At 42.4% G+C, this 23467-nt stretch overlaps 1 long non-coding RNA gene across 1 annotated transcript; it reads left to right on the top strand.

Moving 5' to 3' along the window:
* The first annotated feature begins 2031 nt into the window (after positions 1-2031).
* LOC139826428 (uncharacterized) lies at positions 2032-23142 on the top strand. The gene is made up of 2 exons (XR_011736479.1): positions 2032-2239; positions 22026-23142. It is a non-coding gene; the product is annotated as an uncharacterized lncRNA (long non-coding RNA).
* The last annotated feature ends 325 nt before the right edge of the window (positions 23143-23467 follow it).

The raw sequence follows: 23467 nt of genomic DNA on the forward strand, positions 1-23467 counted from the left end.
GTACAGTTATTTTGTCACTTGACAGTTCCAGCCTGGCCAGGGGGTACTGTCTTTAGTCTTTCAATGGGTCCTAAGCGAGATAGGTATCTATATTTCCATTGGATTTTCTCCCATTCCTCTTTTTAAACAGATTAGGTGGATTCTTTCTAAACATCTGATCTCCTTAGCATGCTAAACCTTTTTGTTGTGAACTGGATTCTGCAATGAAAACCCCCACATTTTAAAAGAAAAATGTTGTCAAAGTTAGGTGATTATTTTATCTTTGTCTTGTTTTCAGTGATTCTTTCTTCCTTCTTCATCCCTTCCTGCAGTTTATCTCTCTTACTAAGTCAGCAGACAACTGAGTTTGCTATGATTGTTTTACATTATAAATGTGACTGAAACTTTGTATGTTTCTTAGACCGGAGATGGCATCCAGTTGTGCTCAATATTGCAAAAAATGCTGCAAGTAATTAATGCGTGCCTTAACATAGATTCAAGCATGAGGTGTGTGCAGAGCATATGGCGGTATCACATGTACTGTGCTGGCATTGTAATTAAACTGGCTTAACTGGTCCATGATTGCCTGGTGTAAGTTTTACATGTTATTGATACCATAAACTCCCTCCTAATCTAATCAAAATAATAAATATACATAAGGAAGTAGACCTGTAGAATAGACATAAGGAAGTAGACCACCTCAGTGTCCCAACACAAGGAAAGAGGAAACAGTAATTGTTTCCCACAAAGCAGTTTCTTGCTGTGCAAGTCTATGTATCCACAGTCAGTCTTCCTTAGCCTTGTAGATACTACTAGGGATGGCCATTACTGTCCATATGGCAGCACAAATGTTTCTCTACATGCACAGGGCAAATGGTGTTGGGATAAGATCTAACAAACTTTAGTTTGGCAGATGTAGGGATGTGCACAAGCTGTGAATGCTGCATCTTCTTTCCTGATGGGGGATGGTTTAGAGAGACTGAAGCTCATTTGGACCACATTACCATCATATGGACATGAATAAATCCCTTGCAAGAAGGTGAGGGATAGAAACCATGTGTTTTTCATGCGTAAGACCCCGAAAGTTGTGGGGAGTCTGCAGTTCACTGTGGTTTTGACTAGAGAAATGATAGACCTAAGGGGAGATGCAGTCAGGAAACCTCTGTACTATAAACTAGTGGAAGAGAGAGCATTTCAAGAGATTTCTCAGCTCCCTTCTTTAGGAATATTGTTTAAATTGACTTGAAAATAAATTTAAGGGGTAATTCTAGCAAAATGAGATGAAAGACTTCTATTGGATGTAAAGCACCAGGCTTTTTTTTCTTTTTTGCGGCAGTGAGAAGTTGTCTCTTAGCAGAAAAACAAAAGAAGAGCCACATACGCTCAGAACTTGCCATCACAGCTATGATCTGTCAAGAGAGAAGAGAAAGCACAGGTCACTCCAAGCAGTGCTGTGTGTTTTAGTTCTGTGCTTCTGTTTTCCTTGAAGTGTTAGCTATCTTTGAGTGCATTGAACAGCACAGGGATTACAGAGGCAAGGTGGGGAACCAGGAGGAGTGTCTGGAGATGAGCTTGTAAATCACAGAGAGAGACTCTTGGATTGGCCAGAGCAGCAAATAGGTTGTGGGGAGAGGGGTTTTGCATTTGTGACAGGCAAGGAAAATTAAGGGTCGCTATGCTTCTGCCAGCTGGAAGCCTCCCTTGGCACACTGAGCTGGAGGATGGCTCATTTGGTTTGCAGCAAGAAAGAACAAGCAATCAGTCCTAATTTCTGTAGTGATGAGGAGCAGGAAGGCTCAGCTTACACTGAATCTGGGGAAGTGCAATGGGACAGTGTGCCAAACCAGGCTGAGTATAGAAATCAGACAGTTAAGCCCAGCGGAGAGCCACTTCTATCTCTGGGCCGCGTGCCATGGTGAAAGAAGTGGAAAAAAGAGGGAATTTGGACATTAGACCTTCATTCACCAATCATCCTGCAGGACCCCCTGGCCTGGCTGTTACTTGGAACATGGCTCTTAGCAAACCATGTATTAATAATTGCTAGGCTGGGCTTCAGGTCAGTTCTGCTCACCAACCTTGTCTGATGGCCTCACACTCTGATACAATCTGGGGCAAAAATGGTGTCCACCCCAGAGAGGGACATACTCCCACCTGTAGCCCAGACAGCAATTCCTGGGAAAGGCAAGGCTGTGCAATGAGTCCTGGCTTTTGGGGAAAGGCAAGAAGAAACTGAGAGACTATGGTTCAAGTGCTGGCTGAGGTGAGTGATTTAGGTTAACATTTCTTACATCCTGTTGTGGTCTAGGATGGGTGCACTTTGTGCCTTCCTCAGAAATGGAATCACAGAGTTACCTTCCTTCCTATGTCCTTTCTTTTCCTAATGGAAATACTTAGCAAGGCTTTAGGTTTTAGCTAGCCACTCTAGTCAGAGAAGACAAACATACTGACAGATGCTGTACATAAATAAAATTCAAGAGATGCTGGAGTGAAATGCCGACCTTACCCAAATTAGTGAAACTGAAGTTATGCTGGCTCCTATTGAGTGACAATTGGGCTCTATGCGTTCTGTCAGGAATTTCAGTCTAACAGTTTTGGTTCTTCTGCTTCCTTATGCTTGCTTATTTAGTTTAGCAGTGACCTCTGATGCCAAGATCTCCCATAGCCATTGTAATCCAAAAAAAGGTTTTACAGATGTGAAGCTAAACTACTATTAGGAAATGATCTTCCACCGTGTGTGTGAATGTTATCCACCTTGGGCTTCTCAAATTGCAGAGTCCAGAAATAGCTCTCAGGCTCAAGTTCATTCACCACCTAGGCAACTTGCACTCTTCAACTGAATGCCATTTTGAGATTTTGTTTTGTACAACTAAAAAATTTTATTGCAGGAATGCAGTCTCGAATCCCATTACACTTAATTTGTCAGTGTTATTCTCCTCTCTGACCTATGCACATCTCTAGACTGTGGCAACCTCCCAGCTGTAAAGAACATAGCAGGGTCCTGGGTACCCTGCTATAATGCTTAGCATAAGAAGAGGATGTTTTGCAGTTGAGAAAGGATATATTGAAGGAAGGTGGTAGATCATGGGCAAGGAATGGAGAAGTGACAATGCCAGGAAGCATCTTGTGAGGCTTTCAGCAGCAGTCACTTGAAAATGGCAGGATGCCAGGCAGTATTTTGGACCATTTTCTCCATGACACAGCCATATTGGTACAGTGACTAGAGCTGGGCCTGAGGAGATCCAGGCTGCTTCCTACTGAGGAAGAGGCCTACCAAAGTAATAGCATGGCTGTAGCCTGTATGGGTGAGAGCTTGCATAGCCTGTGCTGTCATGGGACATGCAAGCATGAACACCATGTTGCATAATGCTAACAACCAGGCTACAGTCCCCTAAATTGTGTGTCTCTACAGGACTGTTCTTCTTTCCACAGAAGAGAATAAGCTTTTCTGCTGATGACCTGCTTGAATTCCTCACTCTCTAAACTAAAGTTAACATTTACGCCACCTTAAACTCCAGTGCTCTCTAGGAATCTCCCTAGCCAATTCCTACAAGGAGCTCCCTTTCTTTGAAAGGCGTTACTCCTTTCCAGCTCACGTTTACACCTCATCAAGCTGTCACAGTCCTTTAAAAAAAAAGAAGTCTGCCTCGACCAGGTGCCGGAGTCCCTGACCTACCTGGTATCTGTCACTGACAGCAGGAGCGCAGTTGAATTTCCGTACTGGAACTACCAGCTCTCGGTACTGTGGAGGTGATCATGTCTTGTGGAGTAACAGTGACACCCAGTGGTTATTAAATAAATTTGGGAAGTCCCATTCACACGAATTCCACCTTCCTCCCCTCCCTTGGTGCATTTGCAGGGACATTTAACGCAGAGTGCACTAACGTGGCACTCGCAAGCTCCGCAGACAACCTCATTCAGCTCCTTCACACCTCTCTCAGCCATCCAAGACAAACTGTGAACAACAGATTTCTTTGGTCTCCTGAGAACCGTGGAATGAAGTACCAGTTGTATTTTGTGCTCTACCCTGGAATAACATATTTTTGGGAAAGATGGATCTTAGGAACAGGGTGTGTGGAAAGGAAATGACTCCCTAAATTAGCTGAGTCCAATTTATAATCCCTAAAAAGTAGCAGAAGATTGTAATGCTGGTGATTTTTAACAACATATTGCAGAGCTGCCCAGAACATTTTTGCAAACCTTGAGGAAGACAGGAGTTAGATTGTGCTGTACGTAGGAGAGTTTATCTTTGTGGAAGCAGGTAAGTACTTGACCACAGTTAGTCTGATCATTAGTAGATTTTAGCCCTTTACCTTTTCATTTTAAGAAAACCATGAGTTATTTGCAAGCAGGAGAACACCTTTCTACAAAATTAGTCAAAGTTGGCAGATTCTGTGCAGCCTCCCTAGCCTATAGCTGTCCATAGAAGTCCTAAGGGTGGCAGACATCACCTGAGATCATCTGGTTCATCCCCTCTGCCAAAGCAGGGTCAGCTAAAACAGGTTGCCCAGGACTGTGTCCAGTCAGGTTTTGAAAAGCATCAGAGGTTGAGATTCCACAACATCTCCGGGCAACACATCTGTCATGGTTTAACCACCAGCAACTAAGCACCACACAGCCGCTTGCCACCCTCCTACCTCAGTGGGATGGGAGAGATAATGGGAAAAAAAGTGAAACATCTGGGTTGAGATAAAGACAATTTAATAGGGCAACAAAGGAAGACGAAACAGTAATAATGATAATGATAAAAGGATATACCAAATAAGTGATGCACAATGCAATTTCTTACTACCCAGTGATCGAGACTCAACCCATCCCTGAGAAGCAGTTCCCCTGGCCACTTTCCCCCCAAATATATACTGAGCATGATGTCACATGGTAGGGAATATCCATTTGGCTAGTTTGGATCAGCTGTCATGGCTGTGTCCCCTTCCAGCTTCTTATGCACCTGGCACAGTGTGAGAAGCTGAAAATTCCTTGCTGACTTAGCAACAGCTAAAACATCAGTGTATTATCAACATTATTCTCATTCTAAATCAAAACCACAGCACTATAGCAGCTACTAGGAATAAAATTAGCTTTATTTCAGCTGAAACCAGGACACCATCCTAGTGTTTGACCAGCCTCACAGTAAAAAAGTCTGTTCTTGTGTGCAGATGGAATGTCATGTATTTTAATTTGTGTGCACTGCCTCTTGTCTTGTTACTTGGCACCACTGAAAAGAGCCTGACTCTGTATTCCACACTCTCCTCATGAGGTATTTATATATATTGATAAGATCCCCAAACTTTCTGTTCTCTAGGCTGTACAGTGCCAGCCCACTCAGCCTTTCCTCACATGACAGATGCCCCAGTCCCTTAACCACCTTACTAGCCCTTTATTGGACTCTTTCCAGTATGTCCATGTCTCTCTCCTACTGAACAGCGCAGGACAGGACACAGTACTCTGGGTATGGCCTCCCAAGTGCTGAGTAAAGGGGAAGAATCACATTGCTTGACCTGCTCAGGTGCCTGAGGTTACTCTTACTCAGATGCAGAACTTCACCTTTCATTCTGTTGAAGTTCAAGCGATTCTTGTTGTCCCATTTCCCCAGTCCATTGATGTAGTTCTGAATTGCAGCTTAGCCATTTGCTGTACTAGCTACTTCTCCCACTTCTGTGCCTTCTGCAAACTTGCTGCAGCTGCACTCTACCTAATTGTCCAGAGCATTAATTAAGATATTAAACAATACTGGCTACAGTCTAGACCCAATGGGGTATATCACTGGTGACCAGCCTCCATCTGGAATATGTGCCACTGTTCACAAGCCTCTGGGCCAGCTGTTTGGCCAGTCTCAGTGATCACTTACCTAACCCATGTTATTGTCAGTTTCTCTTTTAGGATGTTATGGAAGACAGTGTCAAAAACCAACCTAAGTAAAGGTAAACAATGTTCACTGCTCTGCCCTCATCCATCAAGCTAATCGACTTGTTGGAGAAGGCTATCGAATTATCTAAACAGGACTTCCCCTTTGTAAATCTGTTCTGACTACTTCTGATCACCTTCCAGGGACTGCAGAGAGATGGGCTGACTTGTGCTTCCCTGACTCTTTCTTCTTGCCTTTCTTGAAGACAGGGTTGACAATTGTTTTCTTCCAGTCCTCAGAACCCCTCTCAGTAGCCTTTCAAATATAATCAAGAATGGACTCCCAATGATATCTGCTAGATTCCCCAGCACTTCTCAGTGCAAGCTGTCAGGTCCCATTGCCTTCTGCATGTCCAATTTGTCTAAAAGTTTCCTAAACTGATCCTCCTCCACCAATAGTAACTCGTCCCTGCTCCAAATTTTTTTTGTAGTCTCAGGAGCCTAGGATTCCTGAATGCTAGTCTTACCAGTAAAGGCTGAGGAAAGGAAGGCATTGATCACCTTGGTCGTTTTCTTTGGCACCATGATCACTGCTCCATTTAGTGGGGAGCCCACATATTCCTTAGCCTTTCTTTCAGGTATGTACTTGTAGAATCCTTTCTTGTTGCCTTTCACATCCCTCACCAGATTCAACTCCAGTTTTTGGCTTTTCTAATCCCATCCTGGTATGGTCATGCAACATCTGTACCTTCGTCCTCTGTCACAATTACTCCTGTTCCTAGTCATCCTCACAAATGAGCTTCCTCTGTAGGAGGAAGCAGAAACTAATACATTTGATCCCCCTGACTGTTTCCTGCCTCATGCTTAAACATTAAGCTCTTTGGGCTGGGACGATGTTATTTGTTGTTGTTGTTGTTTTTTTTTTTTTTGTTTGTTTGTTTCTGGTTTTGTGTGACAGCTAGCATAGAGTTCAAGGAGGAACAGCTATAAGCAGCTTTTAAAACAGGTAGCATGAACTGCACTGTTAACAATAAATAGTTTTTCATTTACTGGTGTAGAGAAATAACATGCAAACTTGCTTCTTTTCCTGATCAGGTGAGATGAAGCAGACACCTATTACAAGATCACATTTGCCGGTTTCTCCTCTAATACTTAACCATAAACTCTATACTACTTTGTCGCCTATTTAAAGGCAAACTAATATGCATTCAAGATACCCCTTTATGTCCAGAACACTTGCTTCTCCTTGTCTTCCTACCCCATCTTTCCTGAAAAGCACATATACTTCTGTTGGAGAACCCCACCATTGCAGCTTATCTCACCAATCCTGCCTTGTTTGTGTAATCTCAGTGAGGTCTTGCTCTACAACTATGCATGGACTTCTAGTTCCTCTTAGTTGTTCCTCATGTTTCATGCATCGGTGTACAAGCATTTAAGATAGGCTGCAAGTAATACTGCTTGTGCAGTGGAAGTGTGGGAGCTTCCATTTTTACACTATGCCCCACATTAGCCTGGCCTCCTGTGCATTCAGTTTACAGTAGCCCTCCCAGGTATAGCTAGTTTAAAGCAAGTATTCTTATGAAGGTCTTGCTCACTTCGTCAGATATATCAACTCCCTACTCAATACTGCCCATTTCTTACAGAAAGTCAATGGTCATGGAAGCTACATCCCTGCCTTTAATACGTGCTATGCATCCAGTTGTGAGGCCACTCAGTCTATTTCTGTTTGAGCCTTTCCCCTTTACTGGTGGGATTGAGGAGATACCACCTGGGCAACCATCCCCTTCACCTAAACCCTTGCCCCACAGGTCTGTAGTTTGTCTTGTCATTCTTCAGGTTACCCTGGCAGATGAAAATATTCCTCAAAAATATGTTTTTGCAGCCTAAAATAGTTCTTAAAAGTATCCTAAAAATATCATTGAAAAAAAAAATTGTTTTTCGTGGAAGAGGAGAAAGAAGAAAAATTTAAGGCCTAAAAAGCCCTCTCCATTACTTGGGTAGGTGGGCAGAATCTGGCTTTAACTGTACTTAACTGTCAGATGTTCAAGGCAATTTACAAACAGAAAAAAAAATGAACTTAATCATCTATAATACTTACTTTTAATTATTTGCTAAGATCCATACAGGATGCTAATATTCATTCTAAAGCTTTTAAAAATGTGCTTGTTGTTTCTTCCTGACAGACTTCTGTCTTCCAGATGTGAGTAAATAATGATTTATGGTGTAAAATCTATCTAACAAAGTATACTTATTTCCCCCCTCCCCCCTTCATGAATTGTCTGTGAAATGACAATGAAATCCTCATTATTTTGGCAAGCATTTGTGAATTTTCTGTAACTATTCTTGATTCATTGTAGATATTCAGAACCCTCTTTCATCAGTCCCGAGTGCCCTGTTGGAATAATTGAGTTTCTTCCTTGGATGGCTGAAATAATGAATAGATTTTGTGAGAATTTCATATTGCATACTTGATTTCTGAAAATAGATCCTTACATGTAAAAATAAAAATCAAACTCCTTAAACTGAATTTGAAGGCTGAACAGGAGTATTTATGGAAAACCAGGTTGAATTTTACTGGGTTTGCACAAAATTTATTGTATAAGAATGCTGAAATATACAGAAATAAAGAGAATAACAAACTGTCCTGGTTTTGTTAAAAGCCAAGTTTCTCTTTTAGTGAATTTACCTGTCAGCTAAAGCCTTCATATTAGCTGCATTTTCTTGGAGAACCAGATATATGTTTTGGTAAACATTGCAATGGAATACGAAGTTATTGATAAGCACGGACATCTCGCAAGAGGGACAATGAGAAACAGGTGGCCAAGAAACTGACCAACTGTGTATAACATTCCATTCACGTGAATACTTCATATAAAAGTGGGAGATCACGAGGATCTCTTTCTCTTTTTGCCTTCTTTTCCCTTTTGCTTATGGCCGATATTAGGAGAGGACCTTGCTAGTCGTCCCTGTGAACTGCGGCCTAGTGACAGACTGAATCCAGCTCCGGTTGGCTGCAGAGTCCAATCCAGGACTGCAGGTGCCCGCTCTGCAGTTGCTGAGACTTTCAAGATTGGTTTTGTATATTTTGTACTATTTTCTCTATTTTTATTAGTAGCATTAGTAAAACGTTTTTAATTTTTCCAACTCTTCTCTCTCTGTCCTTCTTTTCCTCCTGATTGCCTGTCTTTAGTGGGAAGTGGGGGAGAGGGAGGGGCAAAAGGGGTAAGCGGGCAGAAAAGGAGGTTAACAATACATCTGCCAGGGTTTTATTGTCACCCCGCAATCTAAACCCTTGACACAAACTCAGACATTTATAATAAAGTGTGGGCACACTCTAGATATGAACATTATTTGATAAAAAGGGAACACTGAAGTATTTGCTGTGTCACACTAATTTTTTGCTTTGCCTCCTCTCCCTTTCTGGATCTCTCTCTTTGCTGTCTGCCTTTCTCTCTCTTACTCTCTGCATCCTGTACTGTTTCTCCCCCCTTCACTCTTTCTAACTCTGTGTTTCTCTGTTTCTTACGTCAGACACTCTCAGACTCTTTTTCCTCCCAGCCTCTCTTTCTCCTTTCATTCATCTCCCTCTCTCTGCCTTCGCTTGTTTTCCTGTCTCTGTCCCTCTAAATAATTGCCCAAATATGAAGGACTACCTCTCCCCAAAACTTCACTGTTTCTTCCTGAGCTATTCAGTGGTCTAATTAAAGACAGTTTTTGCTCTCTACATGCTCTGCCTGGCTAAGTGTAGTGTAATGCAATCACAAAGTAAAGGATATTTTAAACCTACAAGGAAAGCAAGAAACAACTGTTTAAGTCATACTAATTGCATCGAAGACATAATCCCCAACAATAAAGGGATACTCAGGAGCAAGACACTGCAGCTCAGTTGAACTGTTTGAACAAAACTGACAAGGTCAAAATGGACTTTTAGAAGCAAAAGTTCTCTTTCTCCTAGAACAGAATATGTGATAAAGCTAAGAAGCATTCTACTGAAAGTGATATAATTAACTTACTTAGGGCATAAGTCTAAGTCATCTAAAGAGGCTAGTCTGTGTGCCTGGAACTGCTGCATGCAGTTAGCATGACTGAAAATTTATCAAAATTTGTGAGGTCCCAGGCAAATGGAGAAAGGGCTTGTCAAAATCTTTGTTGTATCATCCTTTGCTCCTCCTTCCCGTGTGAAGGTATGGCAGTTATACAACACCTCCCAGGGGATGGAAATAGGCCCGGGCTGAGCTGGGATGTGGACCCATGGCAGGGCCTGGCAAGGCTGTGGGGAGCTGGAGATGGGCTCTGCTGTGGTGTCACTGGGGAAGGGGCTGGTGGCTCTGAGAGATGGCATGGGATCCTGGGCTGCGAGCAGGTAGGAAAAGCCAGAGGGTCCAGGCAGCATCAGGCAAGTCCACAGGTGCCTTTCAGGCCCCAACAGAGACACTAATGTTGAGCTTCTCCCTTGGGTGATAGGATCAATATCACATGCTTCATATGTCAATGTAGATGTGAATATCAGTAGTGAAGCTTCTTGACTTCTGAGTTGTAATCTGTGTCTGCAGCTGTGCTACCTAGAAGCTGGGTGAAGCTGAATTTCCTATGTGATCACATACATCCAGGTGATGAGGCTTTAAAAAGTCTTGGTGAGCTTAACATTTCTGGGACAGCAGAGCTATAAACATACTAACTGTCGTGGTTGAGACAAACGACATGGACCAAGTTCTTCCAGGATGAAAGTAGTAGATGCCATTTATTGTCACAAGTGCATTTTTATACAGTTTTACCAATTCATGTGTCTCTTCACTATTGGTTACAAGTTACAGCAGTAACATCTCATTGGCTAATTTTGCTATCATCAGTGTTACTCTTCTACTCCCTTCTCTTTCACGGGTACATCCTTAACATCTCTGGATATTCCTTTACTCCCATCTTTCTCATGGGTAGGCCTTCATATCTTCAAGGCTAATTTCTGTTCCCATGCCCTCCGTCAGGGAATCCACTGACCCACTGTAGTCCCCCACAACTAACCCATGTAAGTGCAGAAGGTGAGGGTTTATGAAGCGGCAGGAGCACAGTAGATCTTTCACTTTGGGTTAGCCCTCCCCCAAAGCTTGTTGAAGTGGATGGGGAAGCTCCCACTGATTGTAGCAGGCATTGTTTGCTTTCTCAGTTATACTCCTGCGAAGCATCAGAACTTAAGCTTTCTTTGCCGTCTGTCTTCCAGTGGAAGAATGCAGATGGTCTAGCAAGATCGGATGAGGTTGGCAGGGTCTGTGCTGCAGTCCAAACCTCTAGCACAATTATGGGAAACTACTTCCCCTCCCACTTCACCTATTTCCTCTTCTGCCTGAGGAAGCTGTTGCTGTAGAGTTCTAGCCTTCACACCTTCTGTACTGGGTCAGCTGGCATATGGTTAATTTTCACAGGAAGCTGGGAGAGGGCACAGCCAGCACAGCTGACCCAAACTAGCCGAAGGGTTATTTCCATTTCATACAATGCCTTGCTCAGTATAAAGTGGGGGAGCTGGCTAGGGAAGGATTTTGCTGTTGGGGGGAAGTTGTTGCTATCTGGGATACTGTTTGTTTTCTCTGGGACTGGTGGTGGAATCATGTTCGGAGTGCAAAGTGTGGTCTGAGTCATTACTCCTCTGGGATCAGTGGTATGGGACCAGTGTTCATGATCACTGCCAGGGAGATCTCTACTCAGGAGTGGACTGTGCATCAGTGTTGCTATATGGTGAGTGACTGCATTGTGTATCCTTCACTTTGCATACTCTTTGTTATTATTGTTACTGTTTATCTTTTCCCTTTTGATGTTCTATTAAGCTGTTTTTATCCTGACCCACAAATTTTGTTTCCTGATTCTCCTCCCCATCTCACCAGGGTTGTGGGGAGGGGTGAACAAGCAGCACGCATTTCTAGCTGCTGGTTGGGGTTAGAACATGATACCCTCCATTGTAGAACATAGAGGAGGGTCCTAACGTAGAATGAAGAGGGAAATCTGCAATAAATGATGTTCCAATGATAGGCCTGTCAACGTAACCAGTCATATTTAATTGAATAATAAAAACAGCAGAAATTAATCCTAAAGCAAATAAATGAAATAGTTGAAAAAGATTGAAATGTGAACAGATCAGTTCTGGATCTTCTGTTTTCCTTCTATCCAGTAAATTGGTCAGAATGCCTTCAAGGCAGATGACTCTCAAGGACTATCAACAAATTAAATAATTATCGTGAAAGGAATTTTTCCCCTTAAATTTCAGTCTGCTAATAGCAGAACAGCTTGTGTGCTGTTGTAGTTTAGCCCCATCCCCGCCAGCCGTCAACTAACACCATGCCCCTGGTGGGAGGGGGAGGAGAATCAGAAAATGAAGGCAAAACTCGTGGGTTGGGATAAGAACGGTTTAAAGGAACAATTTAAAAACAAACAGTAAGAACAACAGTAATGAATGAAAGAACCTACAGAGCAATGGATATACAGCGCAACCTGACCGCATGGTGGTCCTGCTGTGCCAGCCGGTATCGAAACTTCCTGCCGCAGCTTGCGCCAAAACTGCCCATCCCCCAGCCACAGCAGCTTGCTCCGAAACTGTGCCCTCCCCCCGACCCTGCCCTGAGTCGTAGCTCATGCCTGAAATACAAAAGTACCAAACTGCCAGGTGAAGAGAGCAGCGTCCTGGACTGCCCAGCTCCAGCAGTAAGCAAGAGAGAGACTGTCCCCCTGATGTAACTGCACCCTTGTTACTGAGCGTGAGCTTGTATGGCATCATGTATCCCCAGTTCTGGGTCCTGGCGGTGTAGAAACTGTGTTCTCAACTGACCCAGCACACCTGCTGAGCTCCAATGTCCATGACTTATAGCCAGCTAGCCAGCCAGCATCTGTTTCTCTCTGTTGATAGCGTGATTTCCTCCCCTCCAAGTGGTGGTTACATAGCATGACAGATTCACTGCCAGAACATCAGGCAGCTAAGGTGCAGTATAGCTTGGAGAGATGCGAAAGCTTTCAGCCTCCAGTCCTATCAGCTCACCTCATGCCATGTCTTCCCATAGAGCATAAATTTGGTGCTTAGAAGATAGGGGGAGAGAACCAGAGTATAGCATGGATATCTCCTAAGGGAACAAAAAACCTGTCAAGCAGAGTGCTGTGTTTGCAAAAATATCTGCATTATGTGTCTGAGAACTGGAAATAACCATCTGCAGGTGTCAGGCAGAGGCCTGGAAGTGAGAGAGAACTGACTGTTTTTGAGGAAGAAACTCTTTGCATTTGCTGGGTCTGTTCCTTTTGTTGCTGACTGTAGGAAAAAGTATACCTGTGATCATGTAGGAGATGTTTGTATGTACGCGGGTTTGATTCCATGGTTGGAATGAAGGTATGAGGTTCCTGAAGAAAACAGTTCTTCCCAAGGAAGTCAGAGCAATACTTCATTCAAGAGTGGATCTCATATGCTACTTAATAGCTGAAAACTACTCTGGAGTGCTCATGAACCCTTCTCTCATTCTGGAAATAAGATATATTTTTTTATGGCATATGGCAATGATAACTCAATACTGGCACATCTGAAAGGATTTCAGCTTGTAAGTCAAGATGGAAGACTTTCCCCTGCTTTGTTGAAGGTTAAGTGAAAATGGCAGAGATTTTCATCAAAGTAGGAAGAACTGCTTCTTCTGGGTGAGCACAATCTCCTCTGTCTGTGGAGTTAGTTTTGCAAGCAAGATGCTCCAGGGTTTAGCTTCAATGCTGTAATCTTTTAGTCACATTCTGGTTTCTTTTAGTCACATTCTCTGGTTCTGACAGCCAGCATTCATTCAAGCATTCCAGCAAGGAAGATCAAGGCTATACTGAGATACTGGTGACACTTCAAATAGAGATCCAACCGATACAGATTTCCATATTGGTGTCATCCTCCTCTATGAAAAAGCCCACCTAACTAGTCAAGAAATTTGATCTCATGCTGTAATCCCATCCTGTTTCCTGTGCTACAGTTTCATGCGGTGCTCCATGCAAAGTCATGGCATTCTTACCTTCCTACAAGGCTAATGTCTTCTGAGTATTTCCTTCTGCTGAGGCATCATTGTGTTTGCTAAAGGTGTTCCCTTACTTTCCTGCTACCAAATAAATTCCTTTGAGTGCGATGGATCATACTGAGTTAAAAAGCTTGTCCAAAAAAAGTAATTCTGACTTCAAGGGTCTGGAGTACAGTATTAACAGAAAGACAGAAAAGAGTAGGAAGTGAAAAGAACTATTTGATCAAATAGGGTTCTTTCACATAAAATGTCATGCTTCTACATTGTGCCTTGAAAAGTACAGAGATAAAAGTTGCCAGTTGCTTTAATGGCTTCTGAAATTTGAAACTGGGTGAGAGCTCTATATTCCCTATACTCATCCCCTGCACTATGCAGATGAGGGAGCTGTGCTTGGAGTTTTTTGACACTACTGCATTTGTTTCCATCTAAGCTACGATTACTAGCTCGCAGCCTGGGTGTAGTGGAGCAGAGGAGAGAGAACTGATTGCAGAACCGTGAAGCAGCTGCCCTGCTTATGTGAATAGTGACATGTGAGCATCATGCAGTGAGGATATGTGAGCTGTAAATTCTCCACCCATCCCAGATCCAGCCTGACAAGAGCCTGATCTAAGTTCCAACATTTAAACAACTTTAAGCAGAGCTTTTCTGCAAGGGGATATACATGTGTCCTGCCAAAGCTTGCAGGCACTCAGAGCAAGTGAAAGGTGATCCTCCAGACTTGAACTTCTATTTCTGGCTGTCAGCAGGGCTCAAAGGACAGGTTACAGTATTAACAGGAGGATACACCCCTCTGATCTTTTAATGCATTCTTCTGTGATTTACAATGTAATTTTAAGGCTATTCAAGGAATTTTCAACTTTTTTCCAAGCTCACTTCCCACAGGCTCATGTGTCATGATCACTTCGCTTTTAGACACAAGCCATTCCCCAGGTTCAGTTTTTCAGTTTGTGCTGGATTTGTCTTTCGCAGCTTTTTCTTCTTATGTGACTACTGAAGGTATCTCACTTCTCACCTGTAGCTCAGAGCCAGGTGAGAAGGAAAGGGAAGGGAACAGGCTGCAAAGAGAATGAATGAATGAATGAATGTAGCCTGCAGCATCTCCCATCCAGTCCACCCTTGTGCTAACTAACAGATACAGAGAATGCAGGTAACAGCCTGAAAGCTTGCCACATGGCTGCCACACTGTCGTCATTACCTCTTAAAACAATGAATCCTGTCTGCAATTGCTAACCTAAAGATATGTAAATAATTTCAGTTTTAGATCAGTCTGATGAAGACAAGGGTTACTTGCAAAACACATGATCATGAACTACAAAGACTACTGACCTTGCAGCTTTAGACATTTTGAAGCCTGCACAACTAGTTGAGTCTTGCTGTAAAAAATATCTCAAGACTGTTGGATAAAGTGTCCTTCAGCTGAACGTTGCTCATTATATACTAAAATATTTATGTAAACAACACGTAAGTGTATAACAAATTGGATCTTTAAGATTGCCCTGATAAAATTTTGTATATAATGGCTTTTGCTTTTCTTTCTGGTATGCTGGCTGTCCTGGTTTTGTTAAAAACCAAGTTTCTCTTTTAGTGAATTTGCCTGTTAGCTAAAGCCTTCATATTAGCTGCGTTTTCCTGGAGAACCAGATACATGTTTTAGTAAACATAGCAATGGAATGCGAAGTTATTGATAAGCATGGATGGACATCTCGCAAGAGTGACAACGAGAAACAGGTGGCCAAGAAACTGACCAACTGTGTATAACATTCCATTCACGTGAATACTTCATATAAAAGTGGGAGATCACGAGGATCTTGTCCCTTTTCCTTCTTTTCGCTTTTGCTTATGGCCGATATTAGGAGAGGACCTTGCTAGTCATCCCCGTGAACTGAGGCCTAGTGACAGACTGAATCCAGCTCCGGTTGGCTGCAGAGTCCAATCCAGGACTGCAGGTGCCCGCTCTGCAGTTGTTGAGACTTTCAAGATTGGTTTTGTATATTTTGTATTATTTCCTCTATTCTTATTAGTAGCATTAGTAAAACATTTTTAATTTTTCCAACTCTTCTCTCTCTCTCCTTCTTTTCCTCCTGATCACCTGTCCTTAGTGGGAAGTGGGGGAGAGGGAAGGGCAAAAGGGGGAGGTGGGGGAAGAGGAGGTTAACAATACATCTACCAGGGTTTTATTGTCACCCCGCAATCTAAACCCTTGAGACTCGCTTTATTACATCTTCCAGGCTTGCACAACTCTGTAATAAAGAATATCTCATCTGTGTGTACTACAATTTGGCATTTTTTTGCACACCAGGTTACAGAACCCTGTTTTGGGGACAACACCATCTCCCTCATTACCCTGCAGCAGACACTGTGTCTAGCCTGGTCAGATCTGGCTGTGGGCTTTACAACATAGTTCAGAAACTTCTCAGCTATTCTGGGCACCTCCTTTGTTAAGTACCCTGTCAACTGACTGAGGGTACCACCCCTCCTGCCTCCCCAGCTGGGTGGAGGTGAAGTCACCCTGCCCTGGGGTAGGGGAAGATGTGATTTGCACCACTTTGGTACCACCCTACATGTGTACATGGGCAGAGGCACAGTGGGGCACAAAAAGTGCTAAAGAGCCATCAGCTGCCCTTTTGAATGCTCATCTCAGGAGGATGTTGTCCTGGTTTTATTAAAAACAAGACCAGTTTCTTTTTTATTGTATTTTCCTTTCAGCTAAGTTCTTCTAAGTAACTCCACTTTTCTGAATTTGGCTGCATGTTTTTCAAACACTCTTCACTCTGGATCTGATAACAGTAGCAATGGTATGCAGAAGAGGCCCAGGTTTAGATTTATGCTATTACAGCCAAGGTTGCTGATGAATTTTGCATGTCCTGTAAGAGAGAGGGGTGTATTTGCAAGGAAGGGTGAACAGAACAGGTGACTAGAATTGACCAGCTAGGTATTCCATCCCATCCACATCATCCACCCTATAAAAGTGGGAGATCACAAGGGTTTCGCTCTCTTCGATCATGGCCGGCATCTGAAGAGGACCCTGTCTGTTGTATCTGCGATGCTAGGTTCCAGACTCTGCATCCCTGAATCCAGTTCTGATTTACTGTGGAGTCCAGCCCAGGATTTCTGGGTGCCTGCCCTGCAGCTGCTGGAGCAACGCCCTCTCCGACGGGCAGTGCTGTGCTGTCCTGGGACATTCAAGATTGGTTTTGTATATTTTGTATTGTTCTCTTTGTTTATTAGTAGCATTAGTAAAGCATTTTAAACTTTTTTCCAACTTGCAAGTCTCTCTCCCTTTTCCCTTTATTGCCTTTCCTTGGTGGAGAGGGCAGGGGACAGGCAGGAGAGCATCCGCCACGGTTTGTCACTCAGCAGTAAACGGTGACATGTGAGCATAATGATACCTATGATGCTGAGAAGGATACAAGAAGAAAGGGAGGTTGTGGAGGGGTTTCTGTTAGATGGAGATTTGTTATTGAACTAGCCAGGCCCAAAGGAATTTCAAGGCCAACTCAGAAAGCTGAAAACAGGACCTGCCGTGGGAGAGAAGCATTTCTACAATAACAAAGCCTCAACACGACGTAAATCAACGGACCTATCAGCAGTGAGACTTGAGCGCGTGGACAGCTTGTAAGCATAGATGATATCCAATTAGTGAATGCATGCTTGGAGCGCGGACGCGCGATCAGAGAATAGTTGCGTATATAAGGAGGCTTGTTTCTGTAATAAATGACTCTAGTGTGATTCACGTTGAACCGGAGTGCAGGGCCCTTTATTCGCTCCAACAAATGGTGACCCCGACAAGATACTCTGAATGGCGTCTCACTGTGATCGGCGAAAAGCCTGGAGTGGCCCAGCCAGAGGCAGATCAGCTGGACTGAGAACTGGGCGGAGGCGTACGGATATTCCGCAGACAAATTACTCAAAGAAATCACTGGAAAAGGTGAGCGGCTGGGGCAGGAGGAGGGAAGAGTGAACCTCCTCCTGATATTCTCTCTGTGAGAGGACTTAAATGTTAAGAAAGTGACACACGTAGACCGTTAGTTTGGTGTAGAACTAACGGCTACCCGGCAGAAACTGAGAAGGCTTTTAAACTTGAACTTTGGGATGATATAGGGCAGAAATTACGGGATAAGGTCAGCAATGAAGCTAATTCATTAGCAATTACATGGAAGCTTACTACCTTAAAAGATTTTAAGGCTGAACAGTCTGCTACTGCTGGAATTTTTGTAGTGTTGCAGCCTAATAAGAATTCTGAAAATCACTGTGAAGTTTACCCAGTTCATGTCTTTGATACCCTCCCTACTCCATCCCCTGCTGTGCCTTTGGCACCCCCAATGGTTCAGCAGTCCGGGGTGGGGGGAGGAATAATACCGAGTGGGTGGCCTCCTGTACCATTGCCCAACGCTGATGAGAACAACAAATCCAGAGGACTGGAGTCAGACAACTTGCCCAAGGAACCTGTGAAAGCTGAGAATGCTAAAGTTGTAAACAAGTGTACTATCAGTTCTTTTACCAATTTGTATCTGCCTTTACCGTCTTTTAACCCTCTAACTTCCACGAGAGAGTAGAAGGAGTCACTGAATAAGAACTGGGCAAAAGAACTGTGTGAAAGATTAGATCAGCTAATAGTGAGTGAATCCAACAGTCAGCAATGCAATCATGCTGATCGTGATGGGAAAGGGGGTGCGCCTGGTGACTCTGGTTATACGAATAATTATGATGGTAGAAAGTACTGGTGAGAATGTGCACTGTTCTGAACCCCTCTGTTACTAATGATTCTCCAGTGCCGTTCGGGTCCGTGTTGTCTGGTGACTCGGATGGGGATGAGGGTTTGCAGTATTTTCTTGGGGGGTTAAAGGGAGGGGGAGTGTGTGTGCGAGTTGCTCTGATATCAGATAAAAAACATGAAAGACTGTAGCAAAATTAGACCTATGCAATGTAACAGTTATATATAATTTAGGACAGAACGATGGGGATTCATTGAAAGTGGTGGGTATCCCCCAACTCTTGGAAGAGACACTAATTGACACACCACAATTAGAGGCACGATTAGTTTCTGAAATCCTGAGGCAGTCAGCAGACCTTGCATATCAAGCTATGATAGAGGTGCCTGAAATCAACAAAGCAGCCAAATAATTTACAACTATTAATCAGGGTCCCAATGAGAATTACATGCAATTTATTGACAGTCTTCAAGAGGCCATCAATAAGCAGGTTGAAAACTTAGAAGCTAAGGATGCACTAGTGTTGAAATTAGCAGTAGAGAATGCTGATGTTTGCTATCAACATACTATCTGCGAGTTTTACAGTATGTATTAGGTGCTCCTGTGTACTGCCTCTCTGAAAACCAAGCAGCTTGGCAGGAGTGTGAGTTAATTGTTTTACTAGTTGTTTTTAAGTTCACCGTAAAACCTTCTCCCCATTTTTCCCACTCACGCTGCAAGCAGCCGTGTGCTTCCCCCACCTCCCTCCCTCTTCTCATGGTTTTTACTTACGAGATGGGGTCAGGAATGACTGTTTTCTGTCGTGTTCCTAAGAAATTGGTATTGGGAGGTGTTTTAAAACATAGGAAAGCACTTGGAAATATGAGGAAGGAAGATCTTGTGAAATATTGTAATTAATGGTGGCTGCTGTATAAGTTAAATTATTGGGAAAAGTGATCCGAGAATAGAATCTTGAAGTATAACACCTTGTTGCAATTAATGTTGTTTTTAAGGCAAGAAGAGCAGGACAAAATAAATCTCTACAAAAGATAATTAAATCATTTCAAATAGTTTTACAGGTGGAACGGTTTGAACTTCAACAAGCTGAGAGAGAGTTAACTGATAACACACAGATCAGAAAACCTACTGAAGTCTGGGAGATGCTTTCCTTATTAACCTGTTTTCTTTGTGGGTATCTGTTTCAGTATGTTACAGTTTTACTAGGTCTTTGTTATATGGTATGATGAATTCACAAACGAGTTCACAGACAGATGAGTTCATGAGAATCCATTGACATGTGCGTTTTGTGATAATACAGAAGACCATGAGTAATTTAGTTCTTTACTGCATGAATGTGATGGTAAAATTTTTGTGTGTAGTAGCTGTTACTTTTCTTTCTAGCATGCTAGCTTTATTCTGGTATCCAGACTTGCGCAACTCTGTGATAGGCTGTGTCTTGTCTCGATGTGCTGGATTTAGCTCTTTTGTATGCACACCATGTAAAGAATCCTGGTTTTGTGATAACAGTTGTAGTGCACCAGATGAGACACTAATAAAAGCCTTGCCCAGTCCAGCTTGTTGTGGCGGTGGGGGCAGGTGCTGATTGGGGTCCAGCACGCACTGACCTGTTTTGTCAGAGAGACCCAGTGGTGCCGCCACCTGGCTGAGCAGTAAGCAGTTTAAAGGTGCAATGCAAAAATTGAGATATTGTCTTGAATAAGTGTAACTGAGATCCATCTGCATATTTGAACTTGGTGTTCAGTTATTATATCTGATCTCAGTATTTTAGTTTGCATATATATATACTTGCTACCAAAATAATTTTGCTTGGGGAGATAATTACAAAATGGGAACTGGTTCCACTGCTAAACTACCACCTTGCTCCCCCTTAGGATGCATCCTTACACATTAGAGTAATTCCTCATATTGTTATCTTATAATTTTGAGACCAGAGAAGAATTCAAGTTGTTAAACTTTGATTCTCATTGAATTTATGTGTGTGTTGGAGGCATGGGAACTAAAACTGAATGCTATGATAGATGTGAATTTGGAAGAAGTTGTATTTAAAAGTTGCTAGAATATGAACTGATTTGGATCTAGGAAAATGGTATTATGGATTGATTTTTAATATACTGTTTTTGACATCTGTAAATTCTAAAAGGTAAATGGAGCTAAGGAATGTAACTATTGCTGAGCTACTTGGAATTGCATATAAAGTGTATTAGGGTTGGAATGAAATGGGAAAACAAAAAAGCAAAATATCCCAGGCCTGTGTTTGAACATAAATTTCAGGTCTGTGTCAAGCTGCAAGATAAACTCAGATCATTGTAACTGAGGAGTTTGCCAGTCTCCTATTTCATACCAGCAATTACGCCAGCTGCATGGCTTTGGCTATATCTAAACCATAGCAAGAAGAGAAAGGAAAAAAAAAAAAAGGAAAAACCTGGCTGCCCACTTTCAAGGTGATGAAAGGGGGTTTCTCTCCCTGCCCCGCATCGATGTTGTAATACTGAATGGAGCAGTCTGAGGGTGAAGTTTAAAGGCATCCCTAGTAGATTCATAGTACTAATGAAACTGGGAAATTAAACTAAATTTTTTTTTTTTTTTTACAGACTTATTCTGTGGTAGCTAGTAGTGAAAGACTTCGTAGTAAATTCTTTGAGACCATGGGAGAGAATGAAAGAAAGGCCGTTTTTTGAGACTAATGGAATGCCAAATTTGGAACAAAGTTTTGATACATGAATTCTTGTAGTTGCCAGAAAGTCCTATACCTCTCTTGGGTCAAGATTTGTTCAGTAAATTGTAAGCTCAAATAACGTTTTCTGAGAATTCTCTTCAGCTGCATGTCCTACAAGAAGCTGCTTGGATGGTGCAGATCTGCTTGCTGCAAGGAAATTTTGAATGCTGTATTTCCACTAGTATGAACAGCCAATGTTTCAATAAAGCAAACACTACACTGATAGAACTGAAACAAGACTTCGATCTGATAAGGGAAAAAAATACCCAATAAATATGACAGCCAAAATGGAGTTAGAAACTTTGATGAATAAATTTATGACAACCTTACAAGCTGACTGTATTTGATTGGACTTGCAGATTTGTCTGTTTATAGCTACAACATAGAAATAACCTGTGGCTGTTGTGGGACAGTATGATGAGAATGCTAACAGACTGATATACCAATGGTTAATCTGATCAAGAAAATGCAGGGAACGAATTTAAGTCTTAATAGGCCATGATCCTTTTGTCATATATGTACAATTTGTGAAATTTAATTTTGATTTTTTGTTTGTAATCGATGTCCTTGTAAATTGCACTAGCTCTTTTTCTTACCAGCACAGCTTTTGGCATGCATAAATGTAAATTGCTGCAGAACCTGCAAGTCTCTAACATCAGGTCACAGACCATACTTGTATCTGGTCTGATCCTACATACTTGCAATGGAAAAGGCCACATCAATTGATAACGTGGGGAAAAGGTTATGTTTGTGTCATTACAGGCCAAGGATCGAAGTGGATTCCTGCGAAATGGCTCAAGCCATGGCTGAATAAAGACAACGAAGATTCAATGGGTGCAGATGGACAGGAGGGAGATAAGTTGTGAGGACTGTTTCAGATGTAAACCGTGGATCCTAATTCAGTGTTTTAGATACTCACAGATCTGGTGGTCTAGAAACCTATTAACAAGCAGTTGGTGTACCTTCTGTGGAGAATGGCAATTTGAACAAACAGCAGGAGAGCCAAAAGGGCAATATTACACTTAGATAGAACTGAGGTAAAATTGTGAGATGTTCCTACCACAGTATGTATTGCACTCTTTCTCCCTGATCTAGCAGCTGGTAAATCTTTAGGACACATATCAAAGTTAAGCTACTGATCTTTTAAATAGGTTAATCTAACTTCTGAAATACTAATTCAATTAATAGTAGATGTTGATGGTATTAGGCATGCTACTCTACAAAATTGCACAGTTATAGATATTTTAACTAGGTCATGGTTGTGAAGAATTGAAGAGAATATATTGTACTAACTTGTCTGATCATTCTGAATCTATTCATAGTACTTTAGACAAACTAAAACAGCATATTAAGAAGATTGTCATAGTAGAATTAGGGTTTAACAAATGGTTTAAAAGCTTGGGAATAGGTGGGTAGTTGTTTGATGTTATTAAGTAAGGCTTAACTGCATTATATGTAATTGTAATTGTGTTGTTAATCATGTGTTGTATGTTGCAGTGTATTTCAAAGATAGTTCAGTGCACTGTAAATAAGGCCTGGCTAGTTCAAGAATAAAAAGGGGGAATTGTGGATGGGTTTCTGTTAGATGGAGATTTGTTATTGAACTAGTCAGGCCCAAAGGAATTTCAAGGCCAACTCAGAAAGCTGAAAACAGGACCTGCTGTGGGAGAGAAGCATTTCTACAATAACAAAGCCTCAACACGACGTAAATCAACGGACCTATCAGCAGTGAGACTTGAACGCGTGGACAGCTCATGAGCATAGATGATATCCAATTAGTGAATGCATGCTTGGAGCTTGGACGTGTGATCAGAGAATAGTTGCATATATAAGGAGGTTTGTTGCTGTAATAAATGGCTCTAGCATGATTCACATTGAATCGGAGTGGAGGGTCCTTTATTCGCTCCAACAAGTGGTGATCCCTCTTGTGGAAACAGAGTGACTTGTGAATGAAGGTGGCATTCCAGAAGAGCAGGCCACCTGGCCACAAACACTTCTGCTAAGTCAGCAGCTCCTGGTACATGTTTGGGTGCCATCAGGTCTCTCTAGAACAATCAAGTGCCCTCCGGAGTTGTTTGCTGGGCTCCAGAAGGTAGCTTAGTTCACCTCTCTTAGGATGACGGTGTGAACCTTTTCTGCCACTAAGTTTCGACATATGTCTTTGAAACTTAAATACTCCTTATTAAGGAGAGTTTAAACTAAAT

This window comes from Patagioenas fasciata, chromosome Z (genome assembly GCF_037038585.1).
Source record: "Patagioenas fasciata isolate bPatFas1 chromosome Z, bPatFas1.hap1, whole genome shotgun sequence".
Taxonomy (NCBI): domain Eukaryota; kingdom Metazoa; phylum Chordata; class Aves; order Columbiformes; family Columbidae; genus Patagioenas; species Patagioenas fasciata.